General features: G+C 40.6%; 1 long non-coding RNA gene across 1 annotated transcript; it reads left to right on the forward strand.

Annotated features, from left to right (window-relative positions):
* The first annotated feature begins 7,047 nt into the window (after positions 1-7,047).
* Positions 7,048-20,277, forward strand: LOC129025066 (uncharacterized). Its single transcript, XR_008497165.1, has 6 exons — positions 7,048-7,097; positions 9,371-9,547; positions 10,906-11,013; positions 17,481-17,554; positions 19,236-19,270; positions 19,982-20,277. It is a non-coding gene; the product is annotated as an uncharacterized LOC129025066 (long non-coding RNA).
* Positions 20,278-25,786: the final 5,509 nt, after the last annotated feature.

Raw genomic sequence — 25,786 nt, forward strand, 5'->3', positions numbered from 1 at the left:
CTCTAACTATGCCCCAACATTGACACCAAGTGTTTTCTCTCCATGTTGACTTGTTAGTGATGCAAAAAGATTTCTTCAAGAGAAATATGCTACATTCTTTCCAGGCAAGATGGCAGAATATATTAAAGAAACCACATTTGTACCTCAAAATCAGGAGATGAAAAACATGGGAAAAGGGTTTTTCAGCAGTTCTACCTAAATGCCTGTTACCATCTGCCTTGTTATTAGTGTGGTGTCATAGAAACAGCTTGGATTTTAAAAGTATATGGACCTTGGTTCAAATCCCAGCACTGTCTCCTACTGCAGCTGTGGCTCTGAACGAATGGCTTAACCTTTTTAAACTTCAGTTTTCTCATCTACGAGGTGAGGATAATTGTGTTATTTCCCAAAATTGAATCAAATGAGATGGCACGGACGAGGGCCAGGCAGAGGCTCTGTCACACAGCAGGTGCTTAATGATCTCTGGTGAGTCCCTTTCTTCTCCATCCACAGCCCGGATCTTTAGCAAGCTCATTCAGTTCTGTGCAAGTATAGTGCGTTTTTCCTTCTGTCAAAAGAAAAAAAAACCCAGCAAAATCCTCTGAATTTCATTCTAAGCAACAAAGGATTTTTCAGGTAAAAAGGTCCATTTGTATTCTAACTAACATTGCCACTGGTTTCTGGGTAACTGTAGTTGGTGAACAAAATAGTTACAGAGACGGTAGAGGACAGGATCCATGGTCTTGAAAATTCATCTGTTCAGAGCAAGAAGACAGCCAGTGAGAAGTGTGGTGGCAAAGGGATATGATGATTAGAGAAAAGTGTAGCCTAATTTTAAGCCTAGAGGCTGGAACTAGGGCTTCTTATGGCATTACAGTCAATCTATTCATCTTTTGAGAGGCTTAGAAAAATCCCTTGTTGACATCACCTAAGCCACCCCATACAGGAAAGATTGTGACATTTCTGAACCAAAGACTAATTTATGTACATCTCATTTTAAAGCACCTGGGTACGATATTCCACCTGATGCAAACATTCAAAGCTTACCATGTTTTGAGAGAGAAGATCACACCTGTGTTGACAGGTGGAACTGTCCTGGCACCGGGCCAGTGTGCTCGCACCGTGTTCAAATCTCTGGCACTTGTTTGCTGGTGCATCGGGCTGTACAAGGTATTCGCCTTCTCTGGCCCTCAGAATCTTCACCTTTAAAACGACAATATGATGTGCCCTTTGACCTCTATGATCCTTTGCAGTCTGACAAACTATGACACAAAAGGCCTGGAGATCTTTGTAACTTCACCAGGGCTGATATTGGTATTACAATCCCAGGAAGGACTCCATCTCTCATATGAGCAAATTTTACACTTTTATTATTTGCATCTCATTGTGCAGCAAAGCATGTATCATTGGTTAATTAATGCTGCCAGCATGGCACTCTGCTAAACGATTGTTTAGCCTAGAGTGGAATAAAATGCTACAATGACCAGTACTGTATCATTATGTAACAGAAAATTAAAAATCTGATAATTTGATTGGAAGTCTCAGGTGAGTTTTTTGTATAAAAATTTTAACCTCAAGTAGCTATAAGCAGGTAAATGTTTTATTCATCCCACTGATATGAAATAAATGCTTATGATATAAATTACGTATAATTAATGCTCCTGGGATAAAAAATGTATGCTAATAGGTTGTCAGTTAATTAAGAAAGGAATATGAGGTAAACAAAGGTGATTATAATTTATCTAGGGACCATAAACAGAAATCGTGCCTTAAATAATCTCTTTGAAAAAATACATTATACAGCAAATCCTTCATTTTCCTCCAGAGCGGCCGCCTAATGGTATAGAGCAAGTGTTCAGTGGAGATGTTAAATGAGGAAACAGCTCAGGAGAGCAGAGCAGGCTGTGGGCTTACCAACAACAGCTCAGCTGAGGTGGTCTCATATGAGCAGTCCTGGTCTCCTTAGGAACATTTTCTGAATTACAGTTTTTTGGAAGCTAGAAGCTACATTACAAGAGAGGGGAAAATACATCAACTGATGAAAACTTGAAAAAGTGTACCTATACTAAAGGCAGTCTTTGGCATTCTGGCCAATTTCATCTGCTTTGGAACTGCCTAGCAGGTACACTACACTTTTCCCTGTATGTGGCTGGGGAAAGTCACAGCGATGGCAGATAGGGACCAGGAAAATGTATCCACTGAGTATTTCTGAGCTCACTTGGCTATATATGTATTCATTCACTCATTCATTCATTCAACAAACATTTCTTAACTACATAGCGTGCTCAGCATGGAGGATAGAAATGTGCTGTGGGTATTGCCATTTTGTCTCTTTTCTCCTCTCGTGTGGTGGTCTTCATTGATCTATGGGATCTGGGTATTCAGGCAAAAATATCCAGCTAAGAGATGGATGTAGAAACTTAAAGGTCTGGGGGAAAAATAAAGGCTTAGGTTATTTGAGCTGTGTGAGCAGGGGACAGAGGGGAGTGGCTAGGGATGATGAGCATTCAGGGGCAGGAAGTGGCAAAGTCCAGCAGGGGAAGGCACTCCACTCCAATCAGCAGGTCAGAAGGGCACTTGGAGGAGCCTCTGGAAAGGCAGAATCACCCACTATGTCACTGCAGCAGAGAGGGTGAGCCAGGAAAAAAACCCCAGAAATTTCAGGTAGATTTTGAAATTATGTAAGTTTGGTGGAAGCAGCTACAACAAAGTGGAGGGTGCAGGCTCCACCACACCCACTCAAAAGGGTATCCAGAAGCAGGCAGAAGATCATGGCGGCCTTGCCAGAGACCAGTTTAGATGAGAGGTGAGTAGGGGAGAGGTTTCGGATGGTGAAGCCAACATAGGAGGAGTCAATTTGGAGGGTAATTCAGGTTCAAGAGTGAGACATGAAAGAGAGGCTCAGTTTGGGGGATTGAAGAGACGCACTTTTTTATAAACTGCTTGAAAGAATCCTTAAAGGAAGATGGGAGGATTGAGGGGACGGGGGAATGGTTCTGGGTGAAGAACCCAAGGCCATCCTCCGGCCCTGAGGCATGAGAAAATGGATGAAGCTGGCGAGGGCCTCTCTGCAGGCATACGGGCAGAAGGGCTGGGGTGGCCTACTGGCTTCAGCTTCTTCTAAAGTAGAAGTTCAAGACTGAATGCTGGAACAGATGAAGGAGGTCCAGTGAGAAACTACAATCATGGTGAATATTGAGAATTGTCATCAAGAGAAACAAGAGAGGAAATTCACCAGGGACGAGAAAAAGCCGAATTGCCTGCTTCAAAGTGCCGTTTCCTTCCATCTGCAGTTCATTCTTTTCTGTTACGCAGAGGAGATGGGGGACTTCCAGGAGATGGAGGACTCTGTGAGATGGGGGACTCTGTGAGGAGATGGGGGACTCTGTGAGATGGGAGACTCTATGAGGAGATGGAGGACTCTGTGAGGAGATGGAGGACTCTGTGAGAAGGTGGAGGACTCTGTGAGATGGGGGACTCTGTGAGGAGATGGAGGACTGCGAAATGGAGGACTCTGTGGGATGGGGAACTCTGTGAGATGGGGGACTCTGTGAGGAGATGGAGGACTCTGTGAGATGGAGGACTCCTTTTCCTGCGAGGAGGACTTTCCATCTTCCTTTCTCTTATGCGGAGGAGATGGAGGCCCCTAAAGGGAAATTCTTTTCTTTGGTATTCCACATACCCCTTGAGGTGGGGGTTTAAAATGCTCATTTTACCAAAACCTCTCCTACAGCTTTAAGAGACATTAAATGTTCTCTTTTTTTACCAAATGAGAAAATAACATTTTATCTGATTCCAGAGATTCACAATCTCCAATTTAGCAGGATGAAAAGAAGAGAAGACATTTCTGTAGATGAGACCCTGACAGGCAACTCCCAGCCCCACAGGCTGTTCTTATCCCTGCCCAGTACCAGGGATGTGAGAAAGTTCTTCCTACAAAAGATGGGAAGAGTTGCTTAGGACTGGCAGATCCTGCATCTCTTGAGTTATGTACTTTGATGAGGGTTGTTACAAAGCACCACAAATGCATGAGGGACCCTACACAGTGGGGGCAGAAATCCCATCAGCAGTGATCTCTGCCTCATTGAGACAGACAGAACTCCCAGCACTTTTGTGTCACTGTGGATAGGGGTGTCAGTTTGAGTGACTCAGTATTTACAAACTGAGAAGGGTTTCTGAGTTACAGATGAAAAATCGTGCCATTCTTTCATGAAGTGGGAAATCTGCATAGAATCAATAGATTCTGTCCAAGAGTCAAGTTTGACCCTGATGGGAGCTGGGTGGCTGAACAAATTAGCTACCTTCAATTTCCCAATCCGTGCAATAAGAATTCCAATTCCTGCTTCCCAGGACAGTGTCAGGTTATCAAAAAGTCACCAACATATTGTCTATCACCTAATAAACAGTAGTGCTATTTTCACTGTAGTTGAAGATATTTGTCATTGTCATAATTATCATCACCATCTTCATAACCATGGCCCTGAAACCTATTAACTACAAATTTTAAAGAGTTTACTTTTCAGTCAGGAAAATAGAAGACACTCCAGGTGGTATCCCCAGGTTGAATTTTTTTAATGTAACATTTTAATTAAAGTATAAAATTTATTTAAAAGTGCACAAATATTAACAGTGAATTTCAATGAAATTTTACAAACTGAACATGCCATGTAACAAGAATCCAGACTAAGGAGTTCGACATTAACAAGAACTCCCCCTCCTTCTAATCATTACGTCCCAAAAAGTAACCACTATTTTGAGTTCTAAAGCCATGGATTTTGTTTTTCTGATTTTTAAACTTTATGTAAATGGGATTATCTAGTATGTATTCTTTTGTATCCAGGCTATTTTGATTGTGAGTCATCAAAATTATGATTTGTTGGGAAAATGTATAGTTATTTCATTCTCGTTGCTTTATAGTGTCACATGTATGAATACATCACAGCCTATCTATTCTATGGATTGATCGATGGGTTGTTTGTAATATGAACTATTCAAATATTGCTGCTATAAATAGTCGTATGTCTTTTGTAAACGTGTGTACATTTCTATTAATATGTATGTAGAGGTAGAATTGCTAGGATGTAGGACGGATGGATGTTCAGTTTGAGTAGATAATTTCAGTTTTCCAGTGTTTTCCAATGACATGCAAGCATAGTTGTACCAACTTACTCTTAAAAGTAGGTGAGTTCTAGTTGCTCCAAACACAATACTTTGTTTTGTCTGTCTGTCATTTAAATTATAGACTTTCTCTTGTATATATAGTGGTTTTAATTTGCATTTATCTAATAATTACTTAATTTGAGAAATTTTTAACATGCTTTTGTCTACTTAGATATTCCTTTTTGAGGTACCTACTTTGAGACATCTGTCTTTTTTATTGATTTATGTAAATTTTTATATATTCTGGGTAGTCTTCTCAGATTTGTGTCATGCAAATATCCTTTCTTATTCTGTGGCTTGACTTTTCCTAATGGTGTCTTTTGATATGCAGAGAATACTAACTTTATTGGAGTTCTATTTATCATTTTATGTGTTATGACTAGCAATTTTTTGTGTCTTGTATAAGGTCTGCCTACCCCAAGGTTATGAAGATGCTCTTGTATGCTTTCTTTAAAATATTATTGTTTTACTTTTCACATGTAGATCTAAACTGTCTGGATTTTGTTTTTATAAGGGAGGGGTCAGGATTTATCCTCTACCTCAACTCTGTGTATCTAATTGACCCAGCAGCATGCATTAAAAAGATGACTCTTTTGTCATGGGAAGATTTTAACACAAGGAAATAAAACCTAGCAAAATTTTGGAAAAGCCAGGGAACAAAGGACAGTGAAGTTATTGCTAAAGTTTTCAGCTTGCAACACTACAGCAGGAGCTGTGGAGGAGCTTGCCTGGGAGCTGCTGAGACGATCCCATCTGCTTCCTCCCCACACTGGTCTATGAGTCACCTGTGCTTCTTCCCACCACAGCTGCTGGAGAACATGGCCTCCTAACATGGCCTCTTTCCTTTTCATGGAAGCCTATGGGGAAGGGAGTCTAAGAAATGCTGTCCTAGGCTTTGTCTCTGAGACAAAGTGGTAGAGAAGACTCCAGGAGGTGGAGTTGATGCCAAAGTGCAAACATAGTTCGCAGAGTCACTGAACATTCTTGCACCTGTGATGCAGAAATTAATTTTGAAGTTGGGTTAGAAGGTCTCTAAGAACTTTCTCTCTCGAACATTCATTAAAACATTAGATATTATAAATGCTGTCTTCATGAATTTTATTCATTCACTGAGGTATTGAACTAGGCCAAAAATATAAAAAGAAAAAAAAGGAAAAGCACTTTTATCAGAAGCACTTCGAATACCACTGAAATAGGAGCAGGCAAACAGATGACACAGTGCAGGAAAATAATGGCTATGGCTGTAAGAATATACAGTGCAGCAGGTTATAGGCAAAGGTGTAGCCAGACCACCTGAGGGACACTCCTGCAGTGTTACTGGAAGGCTGTGTAGAATCCTGCCTGGAGGAGCAGAGCAGGAATTGGGAGCCCCAGAGAAAGAACAGCAGGTGTACCCAGGGATGCCATTGTAGTACCTGGGAAAATGTAAACTCAAGCTTTGTTTTTCTTTTATCTTGAATTTCTTGAGGAAAACCACAGGTGCCTTCAAGGAAACAGATGGAAGTTGTAATCTGTTTTGTGTAACCAAAGCATTAGGCAGTGTTTGTATGGCATTGGGCAAGTCACTTCCTCTCTGTGCTATGATCTTTTCTCTCAGTTAAATCTCCAGGATTCTTCCTGCATCTTGCAGTTTGGGCTCTGGAGGGTTCTTGAGTTTGTTCTTCCTCTGCACTTTATTTGCAATTGCAAAAATTCAGGTATGCCGGGCTTACAAGTTAGAGACAAATGGCATCTAAACTGGCTTTCTCTTCTCTACAGGTTTCTTTCCAGAATCTTTGGACAATAGGTGGAGTGATGGCAGAAAGGGGAAGAATGGACGTGGTGGGTGTCAGCCAATCACAGCATATTCAATGATTCCCCATGGATTGGAGAGTGTTGAATCATGAGGAGGCTGGCAAAAGGGCCCTCTCCTCATGAGGTCTGGTTAATATCAGGAATTATTGCCTCAAACGCTGCAGGTGTGGATCGATCTCTTTCAGTCCCAGTAAATGGGGCTGCAACTGCCTTTGACAACCTCAAAGCTGCACAGTGCTCATGCCCTGGGGCAGACAATGATGTGGGGGAGTTGCTGATTTTAGGATAGAAAATTACAATGCTTATATAGTAAACAGCACCTGGAAGTTTACTAATGATTTTTACAATTAACAGCAGCAGTGCGGTCTGATTATTCATGCGTGCTTTCTGTGAAAGAAAAGAAAGGAAGCAGATGTTGAAAAAAGTCACATGGCTTAGATTTTATTGGGAGGGGAGATGCGGTGGTGAAAGAAGGATGTATTAGTAGGAGCAGGAGGAAGGAAAGAGTATGAGGTAGAGAATTCTTACTGTTATTTTCTTCAGGCTGTAATATGCAAATCACGCTCTTTCAAATTTCAAAATTAACCTCAAGGTATGTTCTATATCATAAGAACTCTTTTCTACAGCACGTATGTTTAAAAGCTTATATATTTTGCAGTAGCTAGGCAATTTCATAAGTGCATTAGGTATCTATAAAACATATATGATTGGGCATTTTAAAAGTCTTTCTTTTTCTTTTTTTTTGAAACAGAGTCTTGCTCTGTTGCCCACGCTGGAGTGCAGTAGCGCAATCTCAGCTCACTGCAACCTACACCTGCAGGGTTCAAGAGATTTTTTTTTTTCTTTTATTATTATTATTATTATTATTATTATTATACTTTAGGTTTTATGGTACATGTGCGCAATGTGCAGGTAAGTTACATATGTATACATGTGCCATGCTGGTGCGCTGCACCCACCAACTCGTCATCTAGCATTAAGTATATCTCCCAATGCTATCCCTCCCCCCTCCCCCCACCCCACAACAGTCCCCAGAGTGTGATGTTCCCCTTCCTGTGTCCATGTGTTCTCATTGTTCAATTCCCACCTATGAGTGAGAATATGCGGTGTTTGGTTTTTTGTTCTTGTGATAGTTTACTGAGAATGATGATTTCCAATTTCATCCATGTCCCTACAAAGGACGTGAACTCATCATTTTTTATGGCTGCATAGTATTCCATGGTGTATATGTGCCACATTTTCTTAATCCAGTCTATTTTGTGCCTCAGCCTCCTGAGTAGCTGGGACTACAGGCGCCAGTCACCACACGCGGTTTGTTTGTTTGTTTGTTTTTTTGTTTGTATTTTTAGTAGAGATGGGGTTTTGCCATGATGATCAGGCTGATCTTGAACTCCTGACCTCAAGTGATCCACCTGCCCCAGCCTCCCAAAGGACTGGACTTACAGGCATGAGCCACCATGCCCAGCAGTTCCATGTAGTCTTTAAATGTACCAACATTTTCTTGGTTGTTGAAAAATCTAGTATTTTTTACATACAGTAATTAACCAATTATTGATGGGGAATTTGTATTATTTTAGATACAAGAAATGTGCTTGAATAGATTTTTGCTTCTGTTAAATTTTTCATTAGGTAAAATTCCAAATGATGGGATCACCTGGTCACAGGAAAAGAGCAACAACAATCAAAGAAGGCTCTGGTTTCTTGTTATGCTATTGGACTGGAAAGTGCTCTCAGGAGCTGTGCATGCTAAATTCAGCCCAGTCTCACCAATATCAGAGTGGGGGTCTCTGTGTGTTTGCGTGCACATACATGTGTGCATGCAAATTTTTCTATCTATGCCTAGTATCACAAGATGGTTTTAAATCTATTATTTATTAGATTATTGGCCAAGAAAAATTTTTCTGTTTTTAAATTTATTGAATTTTCTCCCATGTATCAAGGGACCTTTCATATTTGCCTCATTTATCTACCATTGGAATCAACATTTTATTGAAAATTTCCTCAGGCAGTAAATTCTACGAGGGCAAAGATGTATCTATATATACACAGAGATGAAGAGTGACTTGCCCCTCTTTTTGTCTCTCTCTCTTTCCCTCCCTTTATTCATTCTTTCTTTCTCTCTCTTCCTTTATTTCTTTTTCTTCTTCCCTCCCTCCCTTCCTTCCTTCTTTCTTTCTCTCCTTTCTTTCTTTTTATTTTCTCTTTCTTTCTCCTTCCTTCCTTCCTTCCTCCCTTCCTCTTTTCTTCTTTGCTTCCTTCCTTTCCTTTTCTCTCCTCCTCTTTCTCCTTCTCCTCCTTTCTCTCTCTCTTTCTTTCTCTTCACTCTCCGCCTCTTTCTTCAGTGTTTCTGTTGCTGAGGACCTCAGTGGACAATAATGGCTGTATTTGAGATTCCTAATTAACAAACCAATATGGTTCAATTTTTCTTTAAATCTAGGTTCAACCTGGATCAGAAGCCAAGACCAATGCTGCACTTGGAAGGGATGACCAATAGTTCTGTGTTCCTGACCTGTCTTACAGTCTTTCTCTTCTATCCGCAGTGGACCGTTTGGCTGATCACGTCACTCTACAGCTGAACTTCTGCCACATTTGAGCACCCACATTAAAGACAAAAGTATATATGAGAAATAGAGCCACTCGGAGCCTGTCTGCTACACACAATTTCAGCACGAGGACAAACAGCATGGTGACAATGGCTAATCACTGTCATTTACCTTTATTTCTTCCTTAACAGTTGAGACACATTAAGTCAGTGTTTACCTACGTGCTATACCTCAGACTTGTCACCAAGAAAGCTCAGTGGAGATTTTTTAGGTAAAGAGAGAAAATAATGTCTTAAATGCAACTAGGAATCTCAGTTCTTCATCTACAAGTTGTGGATGGTATAAAACACCTCACAAAATTCTTGGGTAGTTAGTTGTGAAAATGTGTGTGAAGCACTCACCACAGCACTGATCACAAATGCACATCTCGGTGACCATTAGTTCTCTGTCCCTTTCTTCATGGACAGAAGGCAAGTGCAGATCTTGCACATTATAAAGTAGTAGAGTATTTCCCTTTTTTTTTTTCTTTTTTTTGAGATAGAGTCTTGCTCTGTCACCCAGGCTGGAGTGCAGTGGCACAATCTCAGCTCACTGCAACCTCCACCTCCCGGGTTCAAGGGATTCTCCTGCCTCAGCCTCCGGAGTAGCTGGGATTACAGGCGCATGCCACCACGCCCGGCTAATTTTTGTACTTTTAGTAGAGATGGGGTTTCACCATGTTGGTCAGGCTGGTCTTGAACTCCTGACATCAAGATCCGCCTGCCTCGGCCTCCCAAAGTGCTGAGATTACAGGCATGAGCCACCGCGCCCGGCCAGTAGTAGAGTTCTTAAACAAACATCCCCTAAGGGTCTAAACACAGGCTCTACTAAGTTCTACTTCACCTACTGAATTTCCCAGCTGATGGGAGAAGCCCTGTCTTTATTCATTCAGAGGAGTTAACATCTGGATATTCATAGGCACATACTTTTATCCCTCCCAAAATATCAAAGCTTATACAAATACAAAGATGATAATTAGAAATTGGTCTCCAGCCGTTTTGGACTTGGCTTCTTACTTGAGATAGAATCAGAAGATTCTGGAGATGTTTTCTAATTTACATGAAATGCCTTTCTTATTTTCACTGTCCTCAATCCTGTAGGTTATAAATCTAGGCACTTCCTGTAGAGAAATGCATTGACTTCTTCTAGCAGTCTTCCAAAGTGAGCATTCATTTCTGACTAATCCATATACACTAAGTTTCACTGGGTTTTACCAGATTATCAAGAACACAGGAACAGTATGCGCAAACAAAGAGACTGGCTGATATCATGATAGGACAATTTCTATTTGGTTCAAATTGGCTTGTTAAACCCTGCTTCAGTCTTATCAGGTAATGGATAGTGCTTACTTTTGAGCTGACAAACAAAATGTTTCTCTTTAATCTCTCAGGTTGGGGAGATAATGGAGAGGCAAGACAGCAATATGGGGTTGGCTGGAAAAATGACAGACTGCATATGCACATCAAATAAATTCCAAACGCAGCCGTCTATTCCCAAGGTATCTTAACTCCACCAGATATCATCTCACTGCTGTCTGTCAATGATTGCTCTGTCTAGTTTTAATATTGAAAGCAAGTTTTCACCTTCAGCAAAGCCATGCAATGTGACCAGCATGTGATCTAAGAATTCAAGGCTGTACCAGCTGTTCTCTAGACACTGAGTCCCACCAACCATGGCAGGAAGAGTGGGCCTTGGGTTGATATGGCTGCCAGCTCATCAATCCCTCCAAATGTTCCTCATGCGACTTCTTTCTAGGAATCTCTATTCCAGGCCCTTCATTCTAACCATCACCACCTGCATCTTGTATCCTGGATTCTTTTATTTTAAGAATTTTAAATAGTGCACTAGAGGTTGTAGAAGAGATACTTAAGATATGGGTATCTTCACTCTATTCTTGAGAGGCTGTGCATGATACATGGAGGTCAATGACATCAGAACCTTATAAAGCCTGACCTAAAGATTGTGGGGAGCCCTTAGCAGGAGAGAAGGTCATTGAGTCCCCATAGCTGCAGCAGAAGGTGGAAGAGGAACTGGATACCAGCCTGGAGCCGGAGAGAATCATCACCCACAGCCAGGAAGGGGTGGACTTGTTTTGCGTTGGTTGTTTAGATTTGCTTTTATTCTCATGCTTCCCTGAATGGATCTCTGTCAGTGCTTTAACATCAGCAGAGTAAGAATAAAACATGGGTCAGCCCTGTCTCAGCCCAAGGTGGGTGGGTGATGTTAACTTGGAACTAGACCACAGCATGGGTGGAGTCCTCAGCAAATGGTACAGCAGACTTGGCCAGCCTGACAGAGCCCCTGAGCCCCACCTCCACCAAGTGGGACATGTAATGACAGAGAGGTTGATAACCACGGGGATAGAGCAGTGCCCGGAAAGGAAATCCTAGAAAGTCCTATGGTAGGGAGAAGGCAGTAAGGAGAGTCCAGACCCTAGAATGTAACACTGGGAACTCTGTTCCCTGGAACAGCCCCAAACTTTCCTGGAGGAAAATAAACTAAAGGCATGCTTTTACTCCATCATCCAGCACACATTGTAAACAAAGCAGCTAGTAGTCCCATGAGAATAAAAGATGATCTCACAGGAAATCCCTCTGGCCAAAACACTAAGAGAACCACCGAATAAACAGAAATATCAATTCTTGAGGAATCGAAACTAAGAGAATGATATAGAATAAGAATATAAAATATGTATATTGTCTTCTGAAGGTTCACTGGAAAATCATCTTGCAAAATGCAGGTTAATTGGAGATTAGACATACAAATTTACTTAATGTGTATACACAGTAGCCTTCAGAATGAAGATACGAAGATATAGAGGAAATTGTCTGTTTTTATGCTTAGGTTCAACAAAGTATGAACAGCTGTATAGAAATATGATTGGACCAAAAGTATATGATCTAATGCTAATAGGCAGAGTGTGGACACCCAGCAAGCCCTGTCTATCTGGACTCTTCTTAGCCTCTCTGAGCCTGCATTCTTTCCTTCTGAGTATTGGGCAGGACCCTCTCTGGAATGGGGTGGTATTCGTCCATTCTCACACTGCTATGAAGAAATAGCTGAGACTAGGTAACTTATAAAGAAAAGAGGTTTAATTGACTCACAGTTCCACATGGCTGGGGAGGCCTCAGGAAACTTACGGTGATGGCAGAAGGCACCTCTTCACAGGGTGGCAGGAGAGAGAATGAGTGCTGAGAGAAAGGGGAAGCCCCTTATAAAACCATCATATCTCATGAGAAGTCACTCACTATCATGAGAATAGCATGGAGGAAACTGACCCTGTGATTCAATTATCTCCATCTGGTCCTGCTCTTGATATGTGGGGATTATTACAATGCAAGGAGAGATTTGGGTGGGGACACAGAGCCAAACCATATTAGGGGTCTTACGATCTACAGTCAAACAAGGTAGGTCAGATAATTTCTCTATGGCCAGTTTTTACACAAAAAAGCAGAGACAACACTTACGTAATATTTCCAGGTTTTATGATTGGCTTAGGGACAGAGGGGCTTTGGTTTCTATGACCCGCCTTGGGAAAGAGAGATTTTCATTTCTCTGGCTGGCTAAGGACTGAGAGACAGAAGGTCAGGAGAAAGAGAAAAACTTTCACTGCTCAGCGGCCTTCTTTTCGGAGTGTCATTTTTCTGAGCTCTAAATGTGTGAATGTGTGTGTATATATATATACCCATATACAGATATTCTCAGAATAAAAAAGATATTGAAAGCAAGAATAAGCATACATGAAGTCTTTGGGCATCAAATGAAATTGATGAAATAAAGAGCTTAATGAATGGATTTTTACAGATGAACAGATAATAGATATAGCTGAAGAATCAATTTGTAAGTTGAATTTAAATAATGTCTTCCAGAATACATTCAAAAGCAATAAAGTAATATGATGATTGAGAAAAAAGTTAAAAGATATGGAAGATAGAAGTACTAACATTAATTTAATAAAAGTTCCAAAAGGGTCAGGCTTGGGGGCTCACGCTTATAATCCCAGCACTTTGGGAGGCCAAGGCAGGAAGATCACCTGAGGCCCAGAATTTGAGACCAGTCTGGCCAACATGGCAATACCCCATCTCTACTAAAAATTAAAAAATTAGCCAGGTGTGGTGGCAAATGCCTGTATTACAAGCTACTTGGGAGGCTGAGGCAAAATAATCACTTGAACCTGGTAAGCAGAGGTTTCAGTGAGCCAATATCAGGCCATTGCACTCCAGCCTGGGTGACAGAGCGAGACTCCATCTCAAAAAAAATAACAAAAATTTTAAAAAGTTCCAAAGGCAAGAAATGAAAGGAAGGAAATATTGTCATTATATATTAGAATGTTTCCTATTATTTTTCACTTTTCATAGTGAGTATTTATTTGCATATTTTCTTTTAGCATCTAGTTTGTCTATATCTTACTTTCGTACAAGTCAAAAAATCTTTGCTTTAAAAAAAAATCACCCAAAAACACACACCAGATAATTAACAAATCCTTCAGCCCATGAAATGGAAATACTAAAATGTCAGCTAGATTTCTGACAAAAATGATCCCAAAGTTAGAGAGAAGATGGTAATAAATAAAATGGACTATGAAAATTGGAAAATGATAGTAAATTAAGCAAATTACTAAACTTAACATATAGTAACACTGTAAAAACTATCTGCCAATAAAATGGAAATCTCATTGATAATAGATGGATTTCTGAGAAGCCAAATTCGGTATATATGCATGTATATATATACGTTTGCTCAATACAAATTTATTTATATGTGTATATGTACACATATAAATATGTGTGTATATGTACAGATTAGTAACCATGAAAGAAAATGAAATATTAATGATATAATTTTCTATAAGTAGCTATGTAATTTTAAACTTCCAGGAAACAGGTAATCCCTATCTGATGGAACTTGTCCCATATAATATAAAAATGAAGTCATCTCAAAACACTTTGTGAGGCTTCACACTTTATAAGATTGATTCTAAAATTAGATGAAGATATTATAAGAACAAAAAAAATCAGTTTTACTTATATATGTAGATTTAAGATCCTAAATAAAAATTAATTTTCTAATTTAATGACAGCATGAAAAATAGTATCTCATGACAAGCAGCATTCGTAACAGAGATTCAAGGAGAGTTCAGCCTCAGAAAATATAATTATTCAATATATCATATAATGAAAAGTAGAAAAAAATCCAAGTAATTATCTTAATGGAAATGGATACAGAAAAAAGCATAAGACAACTTCAATACCAATTTATTATTTTTAAAAAACCAGTGCCATTAGAATACTAGAAAGGGAAGATGACTCTTGTAGTTTGTTGAAAGTTATTTATCAAAACCCTACATCCAATATTATATTGAACTGGCAAATTTTAATCACATTCTTTTTAAGCACATGATAACAAAAACAACTGTTCAACATCTGTTCTGTGAATGGCAGTCAACTGAATGAGTCAAAGCATTAAGAAAAGAAAAAGAAATGCACATAGAGACTATAAGAGCAGCGACATTGTCATTAGTTGCACATAATGTGATTATTTCAACAGAGATTATCAAGAGGGGATGGGTAATCCAGAGGAGCCATTACTACTGTCATAAGGTTTAGTGAGATTGCCAGAGAGATAATCAATAAGTAAAAACCATCAGTGTTCTTCCACACTAGCTAGAAATTTGACCACCAGAAAATGTTTGACAAAATGGCAATAGAAATACCATTTATAATAGCAACTAAAATATGGTATTTAAGAATAACACAACAACAATATAAAACACCTTTATTAGAATAAAACAAACTCCAAGAACAAACAAAAGGAGCTCTGTACAAGAGTTGACTGATTGGATGAGTTAACTTCCAGCACTTTGAATTTGCCTTTGGGTCTCTGTGGTTTCTGAGGCGGAATCAGCTTTGAGTCTTATTGAGTATCCCCATAGGTGATGAGTTCTCTGGACCTAAGGCTTTGAAGCAGCTCCAATCCTGTTCTGCCTCCTGCCGGGTTTTCATTATGAGTGTGTGATGTTGGTTTTAAGGCCCCTGCAGAGATGGAGAAAGAAGGAAGGCAATTGGGCAAGTTCAAATCCTTCAAAGCTTGCTGTTCTTACTGAGATTCTGTCACTTTTCTTATACAAATGCAACCTGAATTGCTTCAAGTCTCGGGCTAATTTCCAGAGTTCTGAAAAGGTTGATTCAGACCATTTTTCCCCAGGGTTTTGTTTCTATAGAGAAAGGAATTCTCAAAAGCCCTCACTTTGCCATTTTTGCTGCTGCTACCTGTTGGATAAGTTAATTTTATGAATAATCAGTTTTGCTAAAATCCATTCATCAATTCAATACAATTCTAAGCAATTTCTCAGTAGCAGGTTTTGGCAAATTGGAAAACCAATTCAAAATACATTCAATAGTTAAGAAACTTTGGAAGTGAAGAAAAGAAATGGGGGAATAGCCCTACCAGATAAGAGGACATGTTTCCAAACATTTGTCAAACAAATAGTATTTTAGAACAGAAATTGACATACAAGCCAGGAACAGATGGAGAAACCTGCAAACTTGATGTGTAACGAAGTAGTGAAAGCACAGAGGCTTAACAAATGTATTGGGAAACCTGGGTCTAAAGTTTGAAAATTAAAGGTAGATCCCCAATTCACAACATCTCAAAAATCAACTCCAAATGGAACCGTATCCTAAATGTAAAATGTAAAGATTTAAAACTTATGAAAATGAGGAAGAACATCATTGATATGAGGGAAGACTATCAGTAGGATTTCAAAAGCACAAACCAAAAAGGAAAACTTAATGAAGTAATAAACGTAAATAAAGGATAGCTGTAAATATGATTACCTCTAAATTGAAGATATGTATTTAACCAAGAATGTCAGAGACAAACATGGAAGAAGGGATACTAATGAAAGACAGTTATAAAATCTTAAATTTTCAAAAAAATTCACATCTAGAATACATAGGAGCTCACATAAATCAGGAAGGAAAGGAAAACACAACAGAAAAATGGGCAATGATTATGAATGTTCAATTTATAGACCTTGAAATATTAGTGATTAATAAATATGTAAAAGAAACTCAAATTCATGAGCAATGAGAAGGATACTGATTTTGAGAAGCACATTAGGTCATTTATTACAGCTTCGTGTAAGGTAGACATCATGAGATGCTTTTCAATGACCTGAATATGTAAAAATTGAAAAAACGTAACATTGTATCAAAAATTTTTAAAAGACTTTTATTTTATGTTTAGGGTGAACACAAGTCTTAGTTTGGCAAGGATAGTCCCAGTTTTTGACTGTTATCTCAGAGTGAATATTACTAGGTGCCCATTTCACTCTCAACATTCCCTGTAAAATCAGTTATATGCCCACTCTACTTGCTGCACAAGACCATTAATTTAGATTTAAAAACACTAAGCCTTCTCACTCATTTTCCAAAGAATACATAAGGCCCAAAGACAAACAAATGGACAAAAAGTATCTGTCGGGTTGGAGGGGAGGGTGCAAGGGATATTTAAGAATAACGTAAGGAATCTGGGACTTGGCGCTCAGGTTAGAATTTAGGAATTTCCAACGACCCCTTCTTTCCACAGTCAACAATTAATTTCCAGATTATGTAAGGGCCACCCATGCTTTCCTGGATAAACCTGAGAAAAGCAATGCTTTTGGAGGACAAAATGGAGTCCTTTTCAGAGGAGCCAAATAAATCTCTCTGTAATGGTATGCAGCCTGTGTCCAGGACGCAAACCAATCTCAGACGTTAATAAGAAGTCTCAGCTGTATAAACCAAAATTACAAGATGTCAAATTCAGGAAATCTCATTTTACACTAAACAAACAAGGAAAGAGGGTCTAATTGGGCTCCTCTGCAATCAGATCCTATTGCCTTCTTGGGCTCACCAAGCTGTGCTGAGGGATGGTCTGGGGGGAGCTCATGCAGCCTTGGGCCATATGTCTCTTCTTTTACAGGTTTGGACAAAACAAAGGAACGAATGTGGAACAGAAGTTTCAAAGACCTCTATGGAAAGATAAAGCTCTTAGAGGTATCAACCTCATATGAAAGGGTCTTTTAAAAGGTCGTTTAATTAAAGCTATGGAGAAGAAATAACCTTTGGAAATGGTAGTTTTTCATTAGATGGAGTATTTATTTTCCCTTGATTTTATACAGTCTACAGTGTACTTTTATTCCTTAACTTATTTGTCAGAACAGCCCTGTGAGATAAGTAGGATTAGCATTTCCACCCTTGTAGGAGAGCTGGTATGTCAACCCTTGTCTCTTGGACATGAAAATCCATGTCCCTAATTATTGTATCAGGATTTGGTCAGGAATATAGGAGCAACTCCACATATTTTAAGTAAGGGAAAGTGAGGCTCAAATCTTTTATCAAAAAATAGAGCAGAAAATAAAGAAGCACGAATTACAAGCAAATACCTTGTTAAATGGGATCTTTGTAAACATTGCATCACCTCCTCTATCTTTGCAGGTGTCTGGTCTTTTGTAATAGACTGCAGGAGGGGCAACCTTGTGTTCTCTATATTGTGCCTTTTCCTGGAATCTCAGAAAAACTACATTTTCCAGCCTTCCTTGCAGTTAGGTTGGGGCCATATAACTCAGTTCTGTCCAGTGGAGTGAGACGGGAAATGATGTCTATCACCTTCAGGCCTGTACTTCCTCTACCATCTTTTTGTTCTACCACTGAACCCTTGGATTCCAGATTTTCCAGACGATGTGGCTACAAGATGGAGGAGAGCCGCTTGACCTGTAGGGGCTTTGAGTGAAAATAAATAAACCTTTATTGTGTTAAGCCTTGCAGATATGGTAGTTGTTATAGCAGCTAGCTGGTATTAATTACCCTCTTAAAGGGATGCCAAGACATTGGTATATTTTATCTTGCTTAACAACAATAGACAGCTGTCAGTCTATTTCCTCTGCTTCCCATAAATAGGAAGAAATCAACACCTGGTAATATTATTGGGTCCTGACTAGCTTATGGACTCCTTGTGGGCAGGGATGTTGTAAAACTACATTTTGTAGCCTTCTTTTCTTCTATTAGGTTGGTGCAAAAGTGATTGCGGTTTTACCTTTGGCAAAAACCGCAATTACTTTTGCACCAACCTAATAGGATAGTACCCGACACATTGAGGATAAGCAGTAAATGAATCTACAGGGACTAATGAATGATTTGATGAGCCATAATTTTGATGTATTCTCATTCAATGCAGACTGAAAGTTTTTAAATTATTTGAATGGTAAATAAGACCTAACTTCTTGTTTTGCTAAAAAATGATAAGCAACTAAAAGGAGAACTATAATTGCATTTGGACTAAAAATGTAAGCTTATTTGAGTTTTATTATGTTTAAAATTTTTCTTATTGTTTACCACAATAATGAGGAATCATTTGTGCCATCAAAATCAGTATGGCCTCCACACACAGGGAGCTCTGATCACTGGCTGTACTTCTGATAAATCTGAGATGCTCTGTGCTCAGCAATGCTCAAGGTTCTGTCAACACGAATATCTCCTTACCCCTTGGAACAAAGGAAACCAATGATGTTCCTGACATCTACAAGAGTGCCTTTGAAATGGGTTAACTTTAAAAATTTTAAATATGTGTCTTGTCTTTTCTAATTCAATTGGTGTTTGGATTTAAAGTTAATTATCTGATTTCCTAAACTAACTTCTCTGTGCATTTTTCTCCCTCTGATTTTGAACATTCCTGAAGATTGGTTGGCCTACAGTATCTAAGTGGTCTGTAATGTAAGTCGGAAGGGTGTGATGCAAAATGGAACTGGAGTGGCCTAATCCCTCATCTTAGTGACCTAAGCTATTTAGAGGAGATGAAGAAATGCTTGAAACGCTTTTAATTAACCAAATAGCTATTGGAAAGCCATGTAGCCCACTGCCTGCCAGAAGCTGTCATAGCTCAACTATTTCAGGGTTTCTTTCATACAAACAAGACTGATTAAAAGCGACCAACGTTCTGTAATTGCCATTGTCTTGTTCATAACTATAAAGGTTTTCTCAGCGAAGCCACTGAGTCTGCTCATTTCCACAGTAATTAGTTGCTTCTCCCTGGCAGTGGAGATTCAGCCCCTAACTGGTGTCTGGAAGGAACAGTCAGGGAAGCTTCTGCTGAATAGCGTGCGCTGTGTGCTGTGTTCTATGTGCCACATGCTGTGTTCTGTGTGCTCATGCTACACCGGCCGGCAGGGAGGTGATGGTAGGAAGGAGATGGGCCTGGGATAAGGAGGAGGGCTGAAAGAGAAATGGCCAAGTGGGTACATTAATTATCTGCCCTTCTGGAGCAATCGTGGACTCTAAGAAGAAATTATTAAGTAGCAGGCATTTGACTGTCATTCGAGTCTCATTTGTACTTTTAAAAATGGTTATGAATAGTAATAATGAAAAATAGAAATGTTTAGGAATATAATAGTGCTAAAGACTGTCCATTCAATCTTGTCCTTTTAGATATTTGTAACACTAATGACCTGCTGCTGATGGAAAATCAAACCACAGTGACTAGGAAATCATTTCATCATTCCATAAAGATCTGCTGAGCCCCTCTAGGTGCTGAGGACTATGGAAAGAGGCCACAGTCACGGGAGACAGTCTTTGCCCTTAATTGCTCAAGAATGAAGTGGGTGAAATCCTGGAACTCACAGTTGGGCAGGGGCAGTTTTCAGATATGACAGGCCTGCTTTCCTGAGATATGACTCAGCCCAGAATAAATATTTGTGCTGCCTCGAAGGGTTTTACCATGAGAAGTTCTATTCATTGTTTTCACTGATGCCCAAATGATCGAAAGTGAATATAAGGGCTTGACTTGTCTTTTATTAAATCCAGATTTTCCTTTTCAACCAAATAATAGAGGCTTGAAGCTGGTATAATGTTTAGGTGAATATAAAACATGGAACTACCACAGGTAATGATGTCTAGTCCTGAGAGCTTGTATTTATCAAAGCTTTGAGCCCAAAAGGGAAAAGGATTCAGAAGTCTCCCACCAGCAAAAATCTGGTGCTGTCTCCTGAGCACTTCTGGCTATAGTATACCTTCCTAGGTGTGAATCGCTCTTTCTCTCCATGGGGCCAGGTCTCTCCATGTCTTGAAGGCTTCTCTCCCTAAAGTTAGACAATGGAGAAGGGCACAGCCTCTTGTTCCTCCAAACATTGGTCCACATGTATTTTGGGTTTTAAAGATTGAAGCACTGTATTTAGGGCCACTGAGTCTGGATTTGAATCATATCGTATTTCCATCACCCTGACTGTGTGGCTTTAGGACCTGTATACTCTTTTAGACATTCCACTTTAGCTTTCTCATCTTTAAAAGCAAAAATAAAACCATGCAAAGGACAGCACTCGGCATGCCATCTCATGCAGATCACACACTCTGTAAAGAATCTCTCCCTTCTTCCTGCCACCCTATGCCCAAACTGCCTCTTTTAGAAGAGGGATGAGGATTTACACTCTGCTACATGCTTTATGTGGATTGTTCCTTTACTACAAAGTTATAAAATAGGTGCTTTTAATATTCAGAATATGGATGAGAAAGCTGAAGGCAAGGAGAGAATGAGAAATATACTCAATTTTACCCGGAAGCAAGCACTAATGCCAAGATTTGAACCGAGGCATTTACAACCTAGAACCCTTACTCTCTCTTATTTTTTGAGAGTCTGACATTTGTGCTTCTCTATTTTCCCTGGACGCAATTATTGGACATTGAAGAACAGGACACACTCACACACACACACACACACACACACACACACACAGAGAGGAGGAGATAAAATTGTCTATTCTCAGTGGGAGAGCTGTAATTTATATCTTAGGACTCCAACATATAAATCGCAAAGGTTGAGGGGAGCTTACTTCAACCCACACACACAATCATCTTCACTATTAAAAGTCACATTGCTGAGCATGACTTTTCCTCTCTAGTCTTCTGTTTTGCTTAGCCCCATCACCAACATGGTAGCGATGATAAGAAGTAGCAGAACATGCTCATCTCTCTGTGTAATGCACAAGCCAGTTTTCTAGTTCAACCTTCCCACCCTCTCTGCAAGGTAGCGAGGTGTGTCCAGATCACACACCTAGAGGATGACCTTGTAGGGCCTTAACCCCAGGCCTTCTCCGAATGCTGTGTTCTTTTCATAACATCCTGCTATTCTGCTGTTAGATATAACCAAGTGTACTGCTGGAAAACTAGTGACGTGGTTGGGGGCAGTCTGAATGCACTGTGATTTCATGGTAGCATCCCTTTCTCATGGCACCAAAACATAGATTCACAACAAAAGGAGAAAAGATACTGGATGAGGACTTGTTTAGAGCAAGAGTGGTGAACCATGCCAAGGGCCAAGCTTCTTCTGGTGAATAAAGTTTTATAATAACACAGCCACAGCCATTCAGCTAGACTTTTCCTCTGTCTTCTTCCATGCTGCAATGCAGGCCTGAGTAATTGTGCTGAAGACTGTGTGTTCCTCAAAGCCAGAAAGCAAGGGGGCTCTCAGAGCACTCAGTGACTAAGGGGATGATGTCAAAGGACATTGAAACTGGAGGGAAGGGCTCTGGATGTCCTAACTTGGGACACTGGAGCATGAAAAAGGAAGAGGATGGTAATTGACATATTGAATAAATAAAAATCCATGAGCCCATAGCAATATTCAAAATATTAATAAGAAAGATAGGGCAGAAAAATAAAAAGTGTGGAGGGGAAGAAGTTCTTCAGCGAAGAAAGCCAGCTAATAGGTGAATAATAGAATTAGAAAACAACAATTCTTATTGGTACTGTTGCTATGAAAAATATAAAATAAAGATATCTTGAAGACTGTAATTACTGTATTAATCTGTAATTATTATAGGTAAAAGTATTATAATGCACAGAATAAGAAACCCAGATTAGGAATCAAGGAAAAAACAACAAAATCAAGCCCTTAGGCTTCCTGGATGGTATTCACTGGCCTGCGACGGAGTCGAGCCTCTTCCTGCAAGTATGTGGCAAGGCCCCAGGCTGGGTAATGGAGGAGATTGCCCCCCAGTTCCCCCACTACCCCCAGGCTCCTGGCTTCCAGATGTCACTTCCCAGGCCCCCTTGCTCTTTGCTAGGCCAGGACAAGCCAGAGCTGAATGGCCCCTTGAGGAGACCATCCTATTCATCCCCCTCTCTTTCTGCAAGATGTGACAGTGTTTCATTTGTTTGATTATCTCATTTTGTAACTTTTATTTGAAAGGGTGCAAATTTTGCAACTTCCCTAGTGCTGATGTTTGACAATCCATATGCACGGAGTTTCTCCTCTCTCATAGTTCACCTCCATCTAACGGTTTTCACTGGTCTCCTCATTAAGACTTCATGCAGATTCACCTAGGTTGTTGTATTAGTCCATTTTCACACTGCTGATAAAGACATACCCAAGACTGGGCAATTGGAGAAAAAAAAAAGGTTTATTGGACTTACTGCACCATGTGGCTGGGGAGGCCTCACAATAATGGCGGAAGGTGAAAGGCACATCTCAGGTGGTGGCAGACAAGAGAAGAGAACGTGTGCAGGGAAACTCCCCTTTTTAAAACTATCAGATCTCATGAGATTTATTCACTCTCATGAGAACAGCATGGGAAAGACCTGCCCCCATAATTTGATTACTGCCCACTTGGTCCTTCCCACAACACTTGGGAATTCAAGATGAGATTTGGGTGGGGACATGGCCAAAACATATCAGTTGTCATTATCTATTTCTCAAGTCTCCATAACAACCAAGAGGCTGCAATGTGTGATGGACTGTACAGTCAGTTGACTTAAGTTTGACTCCAGATTCTGCCATTGATTTGCTGTGATGGAGGATGAGTTACTTAGCCTTTTGAGCCTCAGCTTACTCATCTGTAAAATAAGACTATTCAACACTGTATTTATTTGCTAGAGTTGTTATTACAAAGTACCCCAGACCATGTGGCTTAAATAACAGAAATTATTGTCTCGCCATTCTGGAGGCCAGAAGTCTGAGATCAAGGTGTGACCAGGGCTGATTAAATAACAGAAATTATTGTCTCACCATTCTGGAGGCCAGAAGGCTGAGATCAAGGTGTGACCAGGGCTGATTAAATAACAGAAATTATTGTCTCGCCATTCTGGAGGCCAGAAGTCTGAGATCAAGGTGTGACCAGGGCTGATTCCTTCTAAGGCTGCAAGGGAGAATCTGCTCCAAGCCCCTCTCTCTGGCTTGTCTTCTCCTGTGTCTTCTGCATCTTCTCCCTGTATCTTTTCACATAATTTTCCTTGTGTGTGTCTGTCTCCGAATTTCCCCTTTTCATAAAAACATCAGTCACAGTATATTAGGGCCCATCCTGATGCCCTCCTTTCAACTTGGCCATCCCTGTAGAGACACTGTCTCCAAATATGGTCACACTCTGAGGTACTGGAGGTTAGGACTCCAACATACAAATTGCAAGAGTCAAGGGGAGCTTAGTTCAACCCACAACACACAATCATCTCCACTATAAAATCCATTGGAGATGAAATGATGTGTAGAATTTAGATGAGAGCCTGCTTCATGGTGAGGCCTGAGTAAGCGTTATTTATTATTAATACATTGACTCTCTCCTTAGTGCTCCTTGAGGAGAGATTTTACTGCCTCCAATCTTTTCTGCAGGTCATTTCTGAGCCTCTAATTATCTTTAGAACTCTCCTGTGAACCCTCTCCTAAAATCCCTTGACTTTTTATTTGCAAAGTCTAGAAATGGGATATGGAAGACAAGAGATTATTTGAGAACGGAACATCTCCAAGGAGGGTCTGGTGGCCACTGGGGCCCGGGGGTCCTGGTGGCAGCCTTTGGACTTTCTCCTGAGTGGTCACTCCATACACTCAAGTCCTCCCTGCTCCTTGCAGTAGGGGTCTCCTCCCTTCTCCCTGGGCCTCCATCCCACATCTTTCTTGGAGCAGACCTTGACCTCTTCAGCTTCCACTAAGCAGGTTAACTTGTGTCTGCCTGTGAACCAAGTTCCCAGTTTTTCCAGAAGGGAGTTTAGATCTGACCCTGGTAAAAGTGGACCTTGACTGTCTATCTTGGCTTCAAGCAGTGCAATTAGGTGAACCCTTCAGGCTAGGAATGTCCTAGCAATTTCCTCCAGCCTCTTTCTATTTCTCATTTATTCCTGCAGCAGACACTTTCTGGACCCCTACTGGCCAGTCCCTCCTAGCACTGGTTGTGGGATATTCCAGGTGGGTCAGGCATGGCCCCTGACCTCAGGAAGCTGACAGGCTAGTGTTGAAGACACACAAATATCTGAGGCTGCCCCCCTTACTTCTGGATACCCCTCCTGTCCTATGGGTTCAAGATGTAGCCTTCTTCTCTGGGAAGCCTTTCCTGACCATGGGAGTCTGAAGGGTTTGTGCCCTCTCTTAATTTCCTCTTGTACTTCTCTGTCCTGCTCAGCTATCAGCCCTCACCTGCCTTCCCATCTCCAACACAATGGAACTCTCTGCAATCCTGCCCCACCAGACTCAGCCTCATTTCTGACTGCACATATATAAAGAACTGCAGCTCTGTTCTTGAAGTCACAGAAACCAGCGAGGCTCCTGTCACTGCCTCTGGTTGGGCTGGGCTTCATAACCTGATGCAGCCCTGCTTACCTGTGACCACTGCTGGTGGTGGTGTCAGAGTCCCTGCACAGACTTGTACCAAATGTCCCTGATCTGCTCTTTTACAGAGCTTTTGTACCAAGGCACAAGCCATGGAAAGAAAGAGCTTCAAGAATAAATGTGAGCATCCTTGGTGCCTTGGTGCCTTGGTGCCTGCCTCTCTGTCTCGGCTCAGGAAGCAGCCTGGTGTTCCATTGCCCTAAGGGCACTAGGAACCTGCATTGGTCTTGCAATCTAGTAGGACTATCACAGAGAAAGTCAAGTGGGTGGCTTCACAATTTTAGGAAGTCTTTTAGACTTCATCTCTGTGCACCTGCCGTGCCTCTGCCCTGCCACTCAGTGAGCATATAGAAACCCCCTTTGTTCCTCTCTGGATTGTGACATCCACCCACTAAAGTAACCGGGTCCTTTGGGCTGGATGTAGTGGTGATATTTTACTCATGCAAACAATACTGACAAGAAATGAACCTGTGGGAAACTGCAGTTGTTGGAGCTCCGTGATTTCAGAAGAAAATTAAAACTCACCAGGAAGTCAGAAATGCTGTCCCAGCCTCCCACTTCTGCCTGCAATAATTCAGGCCCTTCCACTTTCTGAGATGCTGATGAGTCTCAATACAAAGAGACCCCCACGTAGACCTCCCTACTTC

This window comes from Pongo pygmaeus, chromosome 12 (genome assembly GCF_028885625.2).
Source record: "Pongo pygmaeus isolate AG05252 chromosome 12, NHGRI_mPonPyg2-v2.0_pri, whole genome shotgun sequence".
NCBI lineage: Eukaryota > Metazoa > Chordata > Mammalia > Primates > Hominidae > Pongo > Pongo pygmaeus.